This window comes from Pelodiscus sinensis, chromosome 10, assembly GCF_049634645.1.
Source record: "Pelodiscus sinensis isolate JC-2024 chromosome 10, ASM4963464v1, whole genome shotgun sequence".
NCBI classification, from domain to species: domain Eukaryota; kingdom Metazoa; phylum Chordata; order Testudines; family Trionychidae; genus Pelodiscus; species Pelodiscus sinensis.
This window is the reverse complement of record NC_134720.1, coordinates 52,991,366-53,010,380: the sequence shown is the minus strand read 5'-3', so window position 1 is coordinate 53,010,380 and position 19,015 is coordinate 52,991,366. Positions and strand designations below refer to the sequence as shown.

At 53.7% G+C, this 19,015-nt stretch overlaps 1 protein-coding gene and 1 long non-coding RNA gene across 2 annotated transcripts in view; one reads left to right on the top strand and one right to left on the bottom strand.

The window, feature by feature from the left end:
* P3H2 (prolyl 3-hydroxylase 2) overlaps positions 1 to 19,015 on the top strand; it is a 115,920-nt gene that overhangs the window by 9,160 nt on the left and 87,745 nt on the right. The window lies entirely within an intron of this gene.
* Positions 147 to 10,260, bottom strand: LOC142830820 (uncharacterized). Its single transcript, XR_012906333.1, has 3 exons — positions 10,206 to 10,260; positions 429 to 760; positions 147 to 286 (listed from the first exon to the last, which is right to left on the bottom strand). It is a non-coding gene; the product is annotated as an uncharacterized LOC142830820 (long non-coding RNA).

Here is a 19,015-nt window from a genome sequence, read left to right as displayed (position 1 = left end):
TTCAGCCTGTGCTACTATTATGAAAAATCTTAAGAGTTCATCTCACCATGATGAATTTGCCAAAACCAGGAAAATGCTGGTCGCTTGCTAATCGTTCCCTTTGGATGCTTGATGGCTAGTGGCAAAGGATAACACACGGAAAAGGCTCTGCTTAAAAATATGTGCTGGAGCAAATGAATTCAAATAAACTATTTCTAGTTAGAGGCGTCACTTGCCAGGCTGTCCTGAGGGTCTGTCCGTTTTGTTGCCATCAGCTGGCTGTCTCGTGTCACATTTCGGCATTTGTCTGGAAGAGAATAGTAACAATAAATAGAGAGGTATTTATTTGTCTTCACTCTTGAAGATTGATTAAATAAACAGATTGCAGAGTTGGGTTCTTGGAAAAGCTCTTAAGTTAGATCGTCTAAAATAGCATCCCCAGCCCTCACCCAGAGAGTAAACATCTCACTGGTCCGGGAAGTTAAAATGATTGCAGTAGAAAAACCAACGGCATCTGCATGAGATGGAGCGCTGTCCGCTTTGGGCTGCTCTGCGAACACCACCTGGGCTGTTGGCCTGTGGGCGTCCCACTGCTGCCCTTGAAGTGAGCTGGAGATGGGGCTGCGCTGTCAGTTCCAGCCGTCCCCGTGTCTCGGAAGGAGGAGAGGAGCAGGGGTCTGCGGATCCAAGGGACTGGGCCCATGTCCATCCGTTCGTCTTCTCTGGAGAGAACAGTGATGCCGTCGCCCCATGTGGACATCTCTGGAAGGCAGCGAATGACCTGTCAATCAAAGTCACGAGACAATATGGACCTTTCTTGGTTCAGCAAATTTGCCGGTTCATAAGAGTGACCACTCAGGGTCAGACCAAAGGTCCATCTAGCCCAGGATCCTGTCCTCCGACAGTGGCCAATTCCAGGTGCCCCAGAGGGAGTGAACCGAACAGAGAATCTTCAAGTGATCTGTCTCCCATTCCCAGCCTTTGACAATCCTGCCCATCCTGGCTAATAATCATTGATGGACCTAACCTCCATGAATGTATCTGTTTTGTCTTTGAACCCTGTTAAAGTCCTGGCCTTCACCACATCCTCTGGCAAGGAGTTCCACAGGTTGACTGTGCACTGAGTGAAGAAATACTTCCTTTTGCTTGTATTTTAAATCTACTACCTCTCCAGTCCGGGGAGTGCCAGAGTAGAGAGGTTCAACTTGTTCTATTTCATTGTTCTGATGCTGTATACAAACACTTCATAAACATGAACTAATAGATGGGGAAACTGAGGCATGGGAGACAAAAAGATTTGACCAAAGCCACTCTGATCAGTTTGTATAAGAAATAATCCAAACTACCAGGAGCAGCTCCGACTGAAATCCATGGGCCTAGGGAACTATAGCCTGCTTGCTCCCGAGGGCAGCATCCTGGAAAACTCCTCCCACCCATTGGCCCAGTGAAACTCGGGTTTCTCTGTTGGCGTTGACGCTGAGGAGTGAGTGTGGAAAATGGGCTGGATACACAGCCCTGAAGACTGATGCTCTTTATTTAGTCCCAGAACAGCTGCAGCGTGGCCTGTGACTGGGCAGGTCGCTTCCCCGCCCCACGCTGGCCTGTCTCCGTGCTAACTTGGCAGGGCCTCTGGGACGTTAAAAAGTCACTTGGGTCCTGATTGATTGATTTTTTTTTTTTTTTTCCCCCCCGGATCTGAGCAGCCACCACCTCAGTTAAAGTCAATGGCAGCTGCAGATGCGCCTTGTTTAGGCAACGAAGCTAGCAAGCACAATGGCTTTTTTTTTTTTTTTGGCAGCATGAGCCAACGTGATCACGACAAAGTGGGCTGAGATCTAGCAAGCTCATTTCACCGGGGCCACTGGTGAGCCTCCTGCTGGCCATGTCTGGATGTGATCCTGCGAGGTGCTGAGCGCATCCTCCACTGGCTCGCAGGGGGGCTCTAAGCAATGTGCCTTCTCATTTTTCCATCCATGCGCAGAATAAATTTTGTGTTGTGCACCAAAGCATGGGAGGATGTGCACCACCCGTGGAAACGCAGGCTGCCAGCTGGGGGAGCTCTGCCAACCAGCTGGGTGGCATTTGAATGTCTCCTGGGCAGCGACAGGGAACTGTGCTACCTCCCCGGTTTGGGCCCCTGGACTAGATTTGAGCCAGGGGCCTGGAGCTGAAATGCTCTAGTCCTCTGTGTGTCAGTTTCACTTGGAGAGCAAAGTTTGCCATAAGTTGTGGTGGGTGGGGGATCTCCTGATGAATGATAGACACTTGTTCATCTATTTCACACCGTTATAAGTGCTGGTGTAGGGATGTAAGCAGCTAGTGGGAAATCCGATACCCCTAGGCTTACTCGCTACTCAGCTAGGCGCATCCCTCTGCTTGCTGCCTCTGGATCAGAAGCACAAGGGGGGGAGCAGGAGCCAGTGCTGGGGGGGAGCCGGCTTAAAAGCCAGCTCCCCCCAGCAACTTCTTTGCGGGGGGAGAGGGCAGCAGGGGAAACGGCTCAAGCGGAACCGAAGCAGTTCCGGGACCGAAATTCCATCGACTCCTCGATTAGCTGATTCATCGAAATTTAACAGCCCGGTGCTGGCGGAGAAGCGGGGTTTGGGGTTGGAGGCTGACGCGTACGGCCTCCCTGCTAATGACCCCCAGTTCGACACCCCCCTGCTCTTAAAGGCTTGTGACTATAAACGGGTTAATGATGCCGTCGAATCGCTTCCCGGAATCGGCGTTCGGCGCCATTCTGAGGGGATGGGGCTGATCCTGATTTCTGTTGCACCCGTCTGAATTGGGAATGACTCTGCTGCCAGCCAGCCGTGGAGGGACTCCGCTTTTACGCTGCGGCAGACCTGTGGTTTGTAACAGCCGTTCTGACTGCGGGGAGCAAAGCCTTCAAAGTTCCTTGCTTATTTTAGCCCCTGACTAATCCAGGCAATAATGTCCATGAAGCTTTAATTCTGATGCTGGTAGGTGGTCTGGGTGAACGCACGCAAAGGGTAGGTAGCTAACCGGCATGCCTTAGCCGTGCTATGCCTCCCTGCCAAACCACCTCCTCTCTGTAACAACTTTTAACAGACCTTCCGAGGCTGACGTCTAGAGTCGTGGATTTAGCCACTGAATAATTATATCAACAGAAATAGCATCTCTTTCCCCCTCTCCCTTTCCTGCTCAACCCAGATCATCTGTGTCCTTTTCTCTTCCCTGGGATGGGATGCCAAACCCACATGTGTTCACTGGAAAGTAGGGCAGGGTGCGATGGGGGCCTATCAGATCTGGAGGCCAAATATTTTCTTGTAGCTTCTTGTTTGTTGCTGGGGGAGGAAAACCTGTTCCTTCAGGCCTGGATAAAAGCTTGACTTGTGCTCTGAACTGGACTGAAACCAGGTGGCGGACTGTCCCCCGCTCGCAGAATGCCAGTACTTCGCTCCTCACTCTCCAATTCCAGCCTTGCAATGTGCAGACGCAGCAGAGTTTTCTTTGCAAGCTGGCATGTTTTCCTGGTCCACGGGGTGCATTTGCAGCTTAATCTCTATGGCTGGGAGGTATGCAGACGGCGGGTTTGGGAGTAACCAGGGCAGGGCTGCCACGGGGCTTGCTTGGTTAGCACGCTAGGTCTCATGGCAGGTGGTAAGCTTTCCACGTACAACTGGCGAGGGCAGGCCAAACTCGTGGCGGTGTTCAACGCTGGATTTAAAAGCAGAATCATGGAATGTGAAGAGACATTAAAGAGGCTGGGACTTTTCAGCTTGGAAAAGAGGAGACCAAGGGGGGATATGACAGACGTCTATAAAATCCTGAGAAAAGTGAATGGAAAATGGTATGGAGAAAGCGAATAAGGAAAAATCATTTACTTGCTTCCATAACACAAGGACTAGGGGTCACCAAATGAAATGAATAGGCAGCAGGTTTAAAACAAACAAAAGGAAGTGTTTTTTTTTTTTTTTTTTTTTAAATTTCACACAGCGCACAGTCAACCCGTGGAACTCCTTGCCACAGGATGTTGTGAAGACCAGGACTTTAACAGGGTTCAAAAAAGAGCTAGATAAGTTCATAGAGGATAGGTCAATCAATACTTATTAGCCAGGATGGGTAGGAAGGGTGTCCCTCACCTCTGTTGATCAGAAGTTGAGAATGGGTGATAGGTGAGGGCTCACTGGATGATTCCCTGTTCTGTTCACTCCCTCTGGGGCACCTGGCATTGGCCACTGGTGGCAGACAGGATACTGGGCTGGATGGACCTTTGGTCTGACCCAGGGTACAACTAGACTGCAGGGGTTTTGGGGGATACCGTCCAGGGAATGTGTTTGCTCTTCCACTTGCTGCTTTTTTTTTTTTTTTTAAATGAAAGAGCAAGCGCACAGTTTCGAAAGCCCCTGTATTCCTCATTCCAGTCTAGACGGGCCAAATGGAAAAACTTCCTCTTCCGACAGAAGAATTGGAAAAAAGTACGCAAAATGCAGAGCACATTTTGCGTCCCTTTTTCCGACAAAAGCTTGTATTTTAGCCGTACCCCTCCCCCCGTCTGAGTGCCCTTATGTTCCTAACAGTGGATGTGTGGGCGGAATCAGAGATACCGAGGCAGCATCAGGGACGGAATGGGTGGCAAGTGATGGGCATGGGGACCGGACGTGAGGTTCCTAAACCCATATTTAGGCACCTCCAATAAATGGCCTGTTTTTCCAGTCGTGCCTCGCGCCCGCGACGCCTGCTGAAGATGGTAAAAGCTGCTGTGTGCTTGAAAATCAGGCCATTAATTTACATTCTTTCCTATGGACACGGGACTCTAAAGTCAGGCCCCCCACATCAGAATGCCCCTAACCCCCGTTGGTGGCGTGTCTCCTGGGGCGCTGCCCGGGATGAGTGGGGAATGGAGCGCCGGGTTGCAGTTGAGGGCCCATTAGCTGATGGCGTGGCACGGGGGATCCGTGGAGATTCCTCCGTCACCAGCGTGTGCACACACGAGTTGTGGGTTTGACTCCGGCCTGGGTCAGAGGTGACAAGAGTTGATGTTGCATGGCCGTGTGGTGAGTCTCAGGCGGGCTCCTTGTGCACCGGGAGCGGGCTGACGGGGCGTCCTACCGCTTCTGTGTGCCCAGAGGGGCCCACACGCCCCTCAGGCAGGAGCGGGCATTTTGGGGAGGCCTGGGGTTGCTCTGTACCAGTTCTACAGACCCAACTTTGGCGCTGGGTGCTCACAACTCTAAGTGACCTGGGGACCCAGCGTCTCTTGAGATGCACCAAATGCTTTCCCCAAAGCATACTAGAATATGAGATCTGAAAGGGACCTTGAAAGGTCAAGTCCAGCCCCCTGCCCTCCCAGCAGGACCCAGCACCATCTAGACCATCCCTGACAGGCGTCTGTCCAACCTGCTCTTAAGTATCTCCAGGGATGGAGATTCCACAGCCTCCCTGGGCAATTTATTCTGGTGTTTCACCAACCTGACAGGCAGGAAGTTTTTCCTCATGTTCAACCTAAACCTCCCTTGCTGCAATTTAAGCCCATTGCTTCTTGTCCTAACCTCAGAGGCCGAGGAGAACAATTTTTCTCCCTCCTCCTTGTAACATCCTTTTAGATACTTGCAAACTTCTATCGTGTCCTCTCTGTCTTCTTTTTTTCTCAAACTAAACAAACCCAGTTCTTTCAGGCTTCCCTCGTAGCTCCTGTTCTCTAGACCTTTCATCATGTGTGGTTGCTCTTCTCTGGACCCTCTCCAATTAATCCACATCTTTCCTGAAATGTGGTGCCCAGAACTGGACATAATATTCCCTATTATTATTATTATTTTATTTTTTTATTTTATTATATTTATATTAATTGCAGCCTAATCAGAGCAGAGCGGAAGAATGACTTCTCGTGTCTTGCTCACCACACTCCTGTTCATGCCTCCCAGAATCATGTTGTCTTTTTTTTTTTTTTTTTTTTGCAATAGTGTCACACTGACTCAAGCGTTACAGTAAAATATAACTGTGGAAATGACAATTAGACCCGGAGCCATGTGGCACATCGTATGGAGACTTGAAATAACTGAACGGGCTTGGCTTTTTGCCTATGCCCTCGGAGGCTTTTGCAGAAGAAAGGACCAATGATGGAGATGCTGGAGGGGGCTTCCATGAGTCCCCTGTGCCAATCTTACTCCCAAATTGAAAAGGGGGGTTTGCCTCCTACCACCAGGGCCTTGGCGGTTCCTCTTGAAACACGGGCCGAGCTCCGAACAGACAGTCGAGTGCAGCTCGGATGCATGTGGCTTTCAGAAGCTAAGTCTGCCTCAGACGTGGGCTGCGTTGAGTCGCGGGAAGTGTTCGTTCATCCTGTTGTACCCATTCAAGCTCAGTCTTGGGGGAAGACCTCCCGGGAAGCTGAGAATCGTGGAACGCCGTACGCGTGCTTTCTTTTTATCGCATCCCCCGTCACTACCACTCACGTCTGTTTCCTCTGTTCCCCAGAAAGCAGAGCAGCTCACACAGCAGTGGCGTGTGCTGATCTCAGACTAGCTGTGCCTTAAGGATTGTGACCTAAGTAACGGCACGGGGTGTGTAAACTTGCAAATGACTAAATCCCACTATTTCCACAGGGCGTAGGACCCTGTTTCAATGCCTGATCCGTGAGCATCCCCAGCCTAATGCTTGTGCAGGCAGCAGCAAGTTGCGGGACCAAGTGAATATGCAGGAAGAGAAGTCAAGTCATGCTTTATCACAGGGTGGGTGGAGTCGATTTAGGAGTTGGCAGGGAAAGAGTTAAGTTGTCTCTCGTGTTCCCGCTAATTTTTTTCCATCCATGGGTGGAATAAATTTTATATGCACCCTGGAAAGTGCTGATGTGCACCACCTGTAGAATGCATGCTACTGGCTTTGGGCGACTGTGGGCGCTCTCCTAATCAGCTGGGCGACACCTGAATCTCTCCTGGGCGGCCGCCCATGTGCTCAGCTTACGGGAACACGGCTCGTCTCCCTCTGGCTCAGGGGAAGACAGTTGCAGGCCCAGAGTGTGGGAATGTGCGGGGTTCCCAGGGGCGGAGCCAGCTGTGCGGAGTTGCTTCCAGCGTGCTGCAGAGGCAGCATTGAGAGAAGTGTTGTGGGACTGTGGCTGCTAGTGCGGGTCCTGGAGGACCTACCTTGTTCCTGCGGCTCCACAGCTAGTGCAGCCTGTCTCCCCATCGCCTCCCCTGTAGCAAAAGGGAGCCGAGATGTAAATAGGTCTGGAGCCTGTGGCTCTCCAGGAGGAAACCGGCCAGGCCTTTCTGATCTCCTGGGTTCGCAGTGTTTGACGGCAGGGGCACCGTGGGGGCTGCCGCGGAAAACCTGCCCCCAGTCCCGTAGCAGCACATGCCGTTTGCACGGAATCCGGGGCACTCGATTTGCCGAAATGCCAAGGATGCACCAAGGGTTCCTCTTGTGCAGGAGGGAAAAGCAGATACCTGGACCTTCCTTTTCCTGGCCTACCCACGTCCCCACCTCTGGGAGATTTTCCAAGGGTTTTTCCCCCCCTAGGGCTTTCCAGCTATGGTGTGTGCTGGGTCATCTGGTCCAGCGATCCTCCAGCTTTCTCCTAGAAAAGTCTCCCAACTGTGTGAGGAATTTTGCAGTGTGTCCCCCCAAACCTCACAGTCCTTCGCAGCTGCTAGATGCAAAATAGCGCAGCTCTTTCGGGGTGCAGGGCTGCCCTCAGGAAGTAGCGCGCTGGCTTGGCAAAGGATCAGAGGATGCCCATGGATACTAAAGGTCTCCTACCATCCTGTGCTACCTGTAATCCTAGAGGGCTCAGTCCCATCCCTCTCGCACAGGGGGGGCATTATGACCAAGCCTTAGAAATCCGAATCCATCCCGTGTTGCCTAACGCGCTGGGAATTGAATGTTCTCGGGCCCCGGCCCTGAACTTACAAGATGAGGAAAGCAACCTCTCTCCAGGGACTCGTGCCTCGCCTGATTGCCGCATGAGTTTCCAGAGCACGTCTGGAAAAAGACTTTGCCCTGGAGCGGGGGGTTATCCGAGGGGTTGTTTTTCGCTCCAGTTCCCTGTTGGTTTAATCCCCACGCTTCTGTTTGCCGAGGCTATTTCTGGCCACTCTCTTTGAAAGGCTGCTACCCCGAGAGCCCTGCCAACCCACTTCTTTCGTCCTGTCGGAGCTTTTTGGAATGGGAACAAAACCAATTGCGCAGACCCTGACGGATCGCTTCGGTTCTGGAACGGGAGGGGGGTTTAAAGTTGTTCCTGAGTTCTTACAAGCTCGTGGACTCCCTGAGATCCATCAAAAACCTGCTGTGGCTAGCGGTGCCTCCCTCCGTGTGTGGAGTGAGACACAGTGGAAGAGGAATGAAGTTTGCATATCTGAGATGTGTTCTTTACATTCCTGGTTGGGAATAAGCAGCCAGCTGCTTTGCTGTTTGCTCCAGTGCCGGTAATGCTAGATGCACCCTTTGAAAACGATGAATAAGTGAGCTAGGTCCCCTATGATTTGTAAATGCACTTTGGGATTTTGTGTGCGAGTTGAATATTGGAATAAGCAAAATGGGCCAAAGGACGCCTTCCTGGCTGCATGTGTGACAACCGCCCCCTTTTTACATTGAGACTTTTGCAGCCGGGGGTAGCACTGATGGAATTCTCTTCTCACTTGCTCTAGGGCTGCCCCACTGATGCAGGGGCAGCTGCGTAGATGCAGTTTGCATTTCACTGGGGCATGTAGTTTTCCGTGCCCTGCACCCAGCCACCAATGATGCGTTCTCAGGGCCAGCTGGGGTACATGAAAGCCGAATTTGGCTCAGTATCTGCGGGATTGCTTCATCCAGCCCTGGAAACACAGCCACTGCTGGGGGTGGGCAGGGAGAGGGAGGGGAGAACAGCAGTTTTGAGAGGTGAAGTAGGATCTGGTATTGAATGGAAGCGAGGAGTTAGTTTAGCTGCCTGCTCCTTGTTAGGGATGTAAAGGGTTAAGCAGTAGGGGCTGGAGCGGCTCCCCACCCTCCCCAGGGAGGGGGCAGCTCCAGCCCCCGTCCATGGCAGGACCGTGCCCCCCCCCTCGCTGTAGGGTACATGCAGGCTCCCCAGGGCCCCCGCTTAGTGCAGCGCGTGTCACCGCGATGGTTTTTAGCAGCAGCGCAGTTGCACGCTGACCTGCATTTTCACATCCCTGCTCCCTACACAGGCGCCTGCCCCGCTCCCGTCGGGCTGCCGAGTACGTAAACGCTACTACACCGGCAGCCTTTGTTTCCCAAGGCCAAATAGGGCGCTTGGCTCCGGCTGCAACTTTCCAGCCAGCTGGGTGGCCCTCCCGAGGCCAGTGGGTGTTGAGCCCTGACTCAGGCCTGGCTAAAAATATAAAACAGAGCAGAGGGGTAACGCGTGAAGGGGAGGAAGGAGAAATCGTTTTCTCTTGGTTCCCTTGCTGTGCTGATCTCCCTTGAGTCCAAGCAAGGACTGCAGCCCTCTCTCCACGAGCTCTGCCGGTTTTCCTTGCTGCCGCGGTTGTAGGTACAGTCGAGTCCCTGGTGTATTCTCCCCTTTCCGCATAAGAGAGTCTGTCTTTGTGCTTATTGTGTTCGGGGCTCTCGTTTCGGATCTTGGCCTGCTTTTACGTGGCCCAGTGCAGAACCCAGCCCCCTCTCAATCTGGGAACACTGGGGCAGGCAAAGCCTTCGCCTGCCTGTGACCTGTGACAAGAGGAGGATGTCCCTGCCAGCGAATTTCACTCCAGCCCGAGGGACAAACAGAAAACAGCCAGAACTAGCCGTGCTCTCGGTTTCCTGAGCTGCAAGCTGCATCCTGGGCTGAGCCAAGGGGACCTATTCCTGCTGGCTGATCCGATGTATTTCCTGAACCTGTGCACATCTGCTGCCAAGTGCTCCGCTGCAAATCTGGCCCCTTGCGGCGGTGGGACAGGTCTCCAGTATGGCCAGCAAAGCCTGGAGATCAGCCCTGGGAAATCAGGTCCTGGTGTCTACTGGGTCGCTCCGCTAGCGGGCCCTGTGTCCAAAGCAACTACGACAGACAGCAGGAGGCTGATCAGTCCCCTACGGCTCGTGGAGGGTTGCCAGGTGTCCCATATTGACCCAGACAGTCCGATATTTTTGACTCCTGTCTGGTAAAAAAAAATAAAAAAAAAAATCAGAAAATACCGGACACCTAAAACGTCCGGTATTTTCTGATTTTTTTTTTCCCTGCCAGGAGGCGAAAATACTGGACACTTGGCAACCCGACACACACTCAGCAACTGGGCCCAGTCCCCCCCGTTTACCTGATTCCGCAGGGGAACTGTCCTCTGGCTCGGAAAAGGAAAACAAGATGGCCACCAGCAGCCTGTTAAAGCCAAAAAAGCCTCAAAGGCATTTCTTAAAGGGGCCATGCTGGTTTTTTTTTTTTTTTTTTTTTTTTGGTCTCCCTTTTTTTTCATCAACAGAAGTTTTCCCCTGGTGTTTTTTTGGTGGAGGTGGTGGTCGGTATTTTTGGTTAAACCATCTGGCAACCCTAGGCTCGTGGGAAGATGTTTTGGTTTTTGTTCCCGCATATTGATCATACAACTGACAGGGACCTGGGGAGGTGATCCGGTCCAGTCCCCTGCCCTCACAGCAGGACCAAGCACCGTCTAGACCCGCGGTGTCCAACCACTTATAATGTCGACTGCTGCAGTGAACTAGCCACATTATTCTGAAAATGTAAATGATTTTGTGAGCCAGCTAGACACACTCGCCCGGCCAAACAGCCACCTGAGCCTTAGGGATGTTCCAATCAGCTGATTTTCTAGTCGATGGATTTTTCCGTCGACTAGTCGCTAAGTGGAGGAGCTGCAGCAGGTTTAGCTCCCGGCGCGGTAGCGAGCTCTGCTGTGGCTCTGCTTTTTAAATGTATTAAGAGCCTGCCAGCTCTAATACATTTAAAAGGCTAAAGTGCAGCCGAGGGAACCCAGCGTGAGCCAGGAATCAGCTGTCCTGGCTCGTGCTGGTCTCTCCCCCCTCCCCCGCGCTTCTGATTTTTAAATGTGCATTCAGAGCCTGCGGCTTTTTATATTTAAAAAGCAGAGACGCAGCATCTGGGACTGGGGGCGAGCCGGGAATCAGCTGATTCCCAGCTCAAGCCAGGTCCCCGCTAGCCCCCTGCCTGGCCTGTGACAGTGCTCGGGGGAAGCCGGCTTTAAGCCAGCTCCCCCTCCCAGCACTGGCTCCTGCTCCCGTCCCCTTGCTGTCTCTGGTAGAGGCAGCAAGGGTGGGGAAGCGACTAGTTGAGGGACTCGTCGACTCTCCGATAAGCTTTGGCTTCTAGCATAGTTGACTAGTTGATTGCATCTCTAACGTGGCCAGTGGCGACGTCTTGGACCCCACGGATCTAGACCCTCCCTGACGGAACACGAAAGCTTTCCTTTGCACCGCAGGCTTTCCTCTTTGGAGCAAAAACGTGACACATGCTTCCCAAAGGGATGCTGGCCCCCAAATGCCTGTTTTGAGGAAGCAGCTATTTCCAGCCCCCCAAAAGAGGGTTAGTACGAGAAACGTGGACCAGCTCTGCAACCCGCGCCACTGCGAGTCCCCTCGGAGCAGCCGTGTCCCGTCCCTCGGCCCCCAGGTGCTCGGCTTCCGGCCTCAATTTCGCTCGAGCAACCTCTTCCCTTCCTGTGCTCTGCTCAGCAAAGTCTGGCTCAGGCGGGCACGTGTCGGTCAGTAGTGCACGCACAAGTGTGCACGCACACATACGTGCATGCAGACAGAGTAGGCCTGTTGCTGCTGGTGACTTTGCTCCGCGTTGGCCTAGCCGTTGCTGGATGCAAGAGGGAATCCACAGCTCCTGTTTGTAGCAGCACGTGCAGACCACTTTGGCGTGTTGCTACCTCTTCACATTGGTGGACGTGGACGGCAGGGGAAGGCCAGCCCCGCCCCTTCCACCTGAGGCCACGCCCCTTCAACAAACCCCACCCCTCTGGAGTCGAGCCCCGCCCAACCCCAGCCCGATCCATCCTGGTCACCTGGAAGGTTGGGGTTGCTGCGCCGCGACCCCGGCCTTCCCCGACGGCCGTGGCGTGCAGGCAGTTCTGGGAAGGAAACGCCATCCCTTGCCTTCCTTACCCACTGCCTGTGCAGGTGGTTTGCCCCGCGTCAGCCCAAGGGTTCTGCTCTTGGTTAACACTGCAAGTTTCTGGGTCTGTGGCTTGTGGTTCCATAGACGGCGGCGTCTGTTGATTTTCTAGGAAAGCGAATTGGCCTCTGCAAAAAAAGCAAAGCCCGCGACCCTTGGGATAACGTTTGAATGAGGCTCCCGCAGCGACCTACCAGGCAGGAAAGAAACGCCAGCTGCTGACTGTCCCCCGGAATTCACAGGCCGCCTCCCCCAGCTGTGGGAGTGAAGGACTGCGCTAGCGCGGGGCAGCCTGCTCTTCGGAGGCTGGGAATAAGGAATCCCAGGAAAAGGGCTGCTCTGCAGTTTGCACGGCCGGCTAGCCGCGCCGCAGGCGGCAGGCTGCATCGGCGGGGGTCCAAGCCGCCCAGGGTGTCTTATCTCGTCGCACTTCCACCTCCCTTGATTTATAGTTAAACATTTAGATGACCGGCCTTGCTCTGAGGATCTTACAGCCTAAAATAGACTGGCAGGGTCACCCGGCGCCACACGGCTCCTCCGCTCATAGCAGTAGTAGGCTGTTACCCTGCTGCGGGCCAGGCCCGAGCGTGGTCACGGCACACTCTGTGCTACTGTGGGTTGTGCAAAAAGTTTTGGAGTCTCAGAGCTGCATTTCATGCAGTCACTTGTATGTGGGAGACACATTCCTGCAGCCACCCGTCACGCCCTGTGAGTAATCCCAGCGGTGCTGGGAACTGGGGATGAAAGGGGTAAGCGGAGGCCCGGCCGGGCTTGAGCGCCCCCCACCTCCCCGCCTGTGGTGTGGCAGGCCTGGGTTAGCCTGAGCAACCCCACCCCCTTCAGGCTGGAGCAGCCTATGGTGCAATGGGCCCAGCTGGGCCAGAGCAGTGTCCTGCCTGTACCGGGCCCGGCTGGGTTCACTGTGTCATTGGCAGGGGCTGCTTCAGCCTTTCTAGGCCCACTGAGACACCTTTTCCCGGTGAACCTTTTCCATGGGATTTTACATCCCTACGGGGAATCGGCTTTGCCCTTCCCCCCCAGTTGCACAGAATTTTCCCACAGAGCGCCCAGACGCCCACTACGCTGCCCAGTTGGGGTTGTGTTGCCTAGTGATTAGAGCAGAGTTATTTCGGAATAAAGGCTGCTATTCTGAAATAACGATGTGAGCTTATTCCAGCTTCTGTAAATCTCATTCTAAAAACGGTAACAACTCTTCCGAAATAACTATTTTGAAATAAGGCCTGTGTAGACGCTCCACTGCTGCTATTTTGAAATGGCCCCTCACCAAGGTCATTCTAAGTTATTCCTCCTGGGGCTGTAAATCGACAGAGCACGTCTGCATTAGGAAAGCCTGCCTCGGTTTCATTTTGAGGCTTCCCTGCAGTGTAGATGTGCTATTTCGAAAGAAGCTATTTTGGAAGAACTATTCCGGAGTAGCTTGTTCCAAAGTAACTGTGCAGTGTAGACGTACCCTTACTCTTCTCTTTCCCAAACTAAGCAAGCCCAGTTCATAGATCATAGAACCATAGAGCTGGAAGAGACCTCAGAAGGTCAAGTCCAGCCCCCTGCTCTAGGCAGGACCAATCCCAACGAATCCCAGCTCTTTCAGTTTTCCCTTATAGCTCATGTTCTCTAGACCTTTCATCATTTTGGTTGCTCTTCTCTGGACCCTCTCCACTTTCTCCACATCTTTCCAGAAATGTGCTGCACTTCCTACCGTTCTAGAAACACCATGTGCAGGCAACACTCCCACTTATGACCTAATTGGTTCCTGGGGAACCATCGTAAGTCGAGCTGTCGTAAATCGAACCCTTATTTCCCAAAGGCGCCATGTTATAAATGGCGGTTCCGTTCCTGGAAATCCATTCCATACCCTACAAATATCAAAATTGACTACGGAAATGGAGGAAAACTAAATAGCTCAACTAATGCACAACAATAACTAACAAATGGAGACCGACGTGGCGGAGACGCGCGCCGTTCAAGCAGCAGCTGTAGCCTGGCGCGTTTGACTGACTCTGCACGTTTCCTGTTTCGGGATGATGCGTGGAGTCTGCGTCATACGCCTTCATAATTGCGAGCTGTGGACATACACTGGGGGGTTTTAGGAGCTATCTCGCATGGAAAAAATGGCTGTGAATGCGGGGGTTGTAAGTCGGGTGGTTGTAAGTCGGGGGTCACCTGTACAGGCCTCCATTGGGAGCAGTACAGCCTCTGTAGACCAGGGCCGGACGGAGGCATGGGCGAGCCGGGCAGCTGTAAGGGGCACGTGGCGTCCCTTACAGTGGCCATCAGGCGCCACGTGCCTGGCTCCCGCAGTGCTGGCCCACTCGTATCCCCGCGATGCCGGCCAGCAACGACCTTACCCCCACGGCTGCAGCGTCCTACATGGCCCGGCACGCGTGCCAGCAGTGACAGCCGTGCCGGACTGGGCCACGCTTGCGCCGTGCACCCTGGGGACAGGCCTGCACACGCTAGGGGGGCAGGCCTGCTCCCCGCTGGGGGGCCCGTGCATGCGCCGTGCACCCGGGGGCAGTGCCGCACGTCCGTGCTTGGGGCGCCAGAATGCCTCGGGCCGGCCCTGCTGCAGACTAGCACTGCAGCGAAGGTTTGTCGTCGTGCGTATGCTATTCCCCTTACAGAAAAGCCGTGTCTTGGGATCATGTCTGCAGATAGCCTGAGCCTACAGGGTACCGTCAGCCTTCGGGCTTGTGTTTGGGGTTCCTGGACTCCGGCTGACTTCGGTGGGGCCTGCGGGTACTCAGCACCTCATCGGGCGGAGAACCCGGAGTTATCGTGGGGCCCACAATAAAGGTTTTCTCCTTTGCTCAGGGTGAGTGCCGGGGTGGCCAGGCAAGCACTTGTCCATGTGAAGCAGGCGGTGGTCAGTGTCTTTCCCCCTGGCCGGGACTCCAGATCAGACTTGCTCCGTGTGTGAATTCCACACAACATGCCGCAGCTGTCCGGCTTGTGGAAAGGGTTGGCTTGACAGCCCTGCGGACTCAATCTTGCCCGGCTCGCTGAATCGGCAGCAGCAAGCCCGGATCCTCCGCCCCAGATGTCCTAAGCCGGATCTAAGGCAGGTTTCTCTTTTTTGACATGGTTCTGCGGTGGGTTTCTTGGGTGTTTTCCCCTCCTCCGGGGTGTGTCTCCTCAAACCTTTGTGCCACTGAGGTTCAATCTCGTATGTATCGAGGAGTTTAATCAAGCAGTGGATTCTGTCTTAAACAAAAGAACCTGCTACCGGACCACAACAGAACTTCTTAATGTGGAAACTCAATAAGCATTTCATGCTGGAAAGAATGTCTTGGCGACACTCGGCAAGGGGGCAACTGGTCTGTGCTCTCTGTTTGTTTCCAGACCGTGCCTGAAGCAAACAGCTGTTGAAGGAGGAGAAGCATAGCTCCGCCTGGAGCGGTTCAGGCAAGGCTGCTCCGCATTTTCTCCTCGGGAAAGCTCTCGGGAGACGTTTGCGTGTGTGTCCTTTGCATTCAGCTCCTGCTCGGAGGTCCTGCATTTTATCGCCTGTCTTTTTTCACAGTCTCCGGCAGCTGTCACGGCTGCCTCTTTGCCCAGGAGCAAATTCCCAGAGCTGCCGAACGTGCAAACCAGGAATAATTCTGTCCCTGTCCGTGGAGCTGTGTCTGAATGGGACCCCGGATGCGTGAGAGGAAATCCTCAGCGGTTCCCTAGTTCTGGGTCTTACACCCCAAACCAGACCTGGGACGCCCCCCTTGCTGTCCCAGGCCAGGCCAACCCTGTTCTCGTAGTAATGCCCATAAGGCCTGATCTGTAACACCCATGCTGGTTCAGGATGGGGATGACGAGGACTGACGATGGGGGGTGACGGGGTGGGACTGAGGGCTATCTAAGCCCATCCCCTTCCTGTGGAGACTCCGCCCCTTCCTGTGGAGACTCCGCCCCTTCTTGTGGAGGCTCCATCCCTTCCCGGGGCACAAAAGCAGCCCCCTCGCACCTTGCCTAGGATCCTGACAAAGCTGTCGGCCTCGCTGGGGATGCCCCGGAGCCATAGATTTTACTCTTCACAACTTGTTGCAGTTGTCCCTTTGCTGCAGTGGAACACATAGACGTCCCCTGGCACTTGGTGGAGATCCCCAAACTTGTCACCTGAGCCGTCTCTTTGCACTTCAGTAATTACAGTAATGAACGCACCGTAAGCCATCACCCCCCCTCCCCGGATGCCTCCGTTCCTGGGCTACATTGACACACGGACTTGGGAAACTCTGGTCTCGCACAGGCCCGCGGCCTGAGGAAGAATGTCTGTCGGTTGCACTTCATTGAGACTTTAGGAGCTCCCAGTGGGAGGAGAACTTGGGAAGAACCGGTCTGCCTGACTTGTTGAATGTTTGCTGCTCTGTTTGTGTTCTCTTTGTCCCAGGAGGAATGAAGTCATTGATTTGATTTGTCCGGCTGCTTTACCCTGATCACTGTGAACGGCAGCAAACCGGGCCCTGGTGAGCGTGTAACCTGGGAGCCTGTGGTTTTGAAACGTGTGGTGACTTGCCCGTCAGGCCTGGAGCGGCCAATTGGTAGGCCTGTCAGCGAGGCCCTGGAGGAACTTAAGAGAATGACTCTTCTGGTAGACCCAGTGTGGTAGCATGGAAGGAATGTAAAATACGCTGAAGTCTACCTCGCTCGCCGCAGAGAAGCCGTCTGCAATTCAACTGCAGACTTCCCCACAACGGCCTGGACTCGCCTCTCGTATGCAGAGCGCAGTGTGGTGTCGTCTAAATACGAGGCAAAACGCCAATATCCCGTATGGGTTTGGGCGGAAGCCTGACTGGAGCTGCAAAACGGCTCGGCCACGTTCACCGATGTGGCTGTGCGGCTTGACTGGGCCGCATATGGCGGAGGCACTCTGAGCGGCGTAATCCTCAGAAGGAGGAAATTCTGAGCTTTTTGTTCGGAATAGCTTCTCCAGGGCTAGGCCTTATGCAGACAGCCACCAGAGTTTGCTTGTGAGAGGCCTGCTCTGAGCTTTTGTCAGTGTTTTCTAGCTTTAAAGAAACCTCTTGACGTGAAATAAGAGCGGCCAGACGGGGTCAAAGCAAAGGTCCCTCCTGCCCAGTGTCCTGTCTGCCCTCAGTGGCCAATGCCAGATGCCCCAGAGGGAGTGAACAGAACAGGGAATCATCCAGCGATCCCTCCCCTGTCATCCATTTCCAGCCCCTGACCAACAGAGACTAGGGACACCATTCCTATCTATCCTGGCTAATAGCCATTCATAGTTCGACACCCTGTTCTGAGGAAAACTGCCCCCATCTTTTCCCCTTCTTTGTCTCCGGCTGTGTCTAGACTACAAAGTTCTGTCGTTAAAAGACGTGCCAATTGGTGTATCTTTTTCCGCTCTTCTTCCGAAAGAGGCTTTTCCGACAATCAGTCCGTCTACACTGGGCCAAATGTCAGATGACAAGCCTCTTTCACAACCATCCGTTCTGCCTCGTGGAATGAGGTTAACAGGGATGCTGAAAAAAGCGTCTGCTTTTCCCAAATTTTTTGGGGGAAAGCAGATGCGTTCCTTGGACGTGACAAAGCTTTTCCGAGATACCGGAGATATCCTGGAAAAGCTCTTCAGTCTAGATGGACGCTCAGAAATTGTTCTCCTACAAATCCTCAGAGACTTGTAGTTCCTTCCTAGAGAGACACAATTAGGTTAGGAAGGGAGCATTAACTCAACCAATTATAGATTTCATAACCGCGCCTGCTGCTGAAACAGAACAGATGCCAGGAAGCTAAATAGGTTGGCTTCTTTCTTTCAGCTGTTCAGCCTTGTGGTAGCCCACAAGGGAGGTGGATGATAGTGAAATACCCACTTGTTGTGTACCAATCCCTAGTTATTTCCTCCTCAGATTCACCACAGAAATACCCCGGAGGGGGATCGCTCGCAAAGAGCTGTAATCGGGATCCCAGAGGGTCTCCTTTCGCAAAGATTTCCGCATGTAGAAAGGGCAGCACAAACGCGCCTTTGTCGCTCCGGAAATCGTCCCCCCCCCAGCTAGGTTGGCGGGACTGCTTTCGTGGAGGGATGGTCTGAGCTGCTGAGCTCCCTCTCACCTGGTGGAATGATACTTGGGACTCTGCAGAATTGGGACCTTGATGCCTTTGGGTTTCTTTTAATAGGCTTAGGGCAGGGCTGGGCAATCATTTTTGATGGGAGGGGGTATGCCAAGATTTTGGTAGATAGTCAAGGGATGTGCTTTTCTGTGGAGGGGGTGCAGGGTCTGGGATGCAGGTTGGGTGCAGAAGGGAGCTCAGGGTTCAGGAGAGGGCGAGGGTTGTGAGAGGGAGTTTAGGTGAAGGGTGGTGATTTGGGGTGCAGGGAGTTGTGACCACGGGGAGGACGGGAGGGAGGGTGCAGGGGGTTAGGAGGAGCTGAGCTGCCAGAAGCAGGATGTAGCTGGGAGGCACGTACCTAGCGGGTTCCCAGCCAGCAGCCCTGCAGGACTCCCTGCCTGCAGTAGCCCCAGGCTGCTCAAAATGGCTAGCTGCTCCCTGTGTGCTCTGCTCCAGAGCCAGAGGGAGGCTTTGTGAGCTGCCCCTACCCCCAGCAAAATCTCTTAGCGTCCACTTGGTCGGGGGGCAGGTGCAGTGCGTGAAGCCTTCCCCCTCCTCCGTGCATGGAGGAGAAAGCCAGAAGGAGCAGCCAGCCGCTTCAGGGTGGCGTGGGGCTGCTCTGAGGTGGCTGGCTGCTTTGTGCCTGAGGGCCCCGGTGGGGCAGGCCAGTGGCTTAGCAGGCCAGATCCAACTTATGGGCCTTCGCTTGTCCACCCCTGGTCTAGGGCCTGATCCAATACCACTGAAGTTAATGGAGGGGGAAAATTGAGTTTAATGGACACTAGAAAGACCCTCCAGAATACTCAACCACGTCATGAGTAGGTCCAACCTGGCTGGTTATTAATGGGTCATATGGCACCAAAATGTGTATTAAAGGTGCCCTGTCATCCAGGGTTATGACACTTT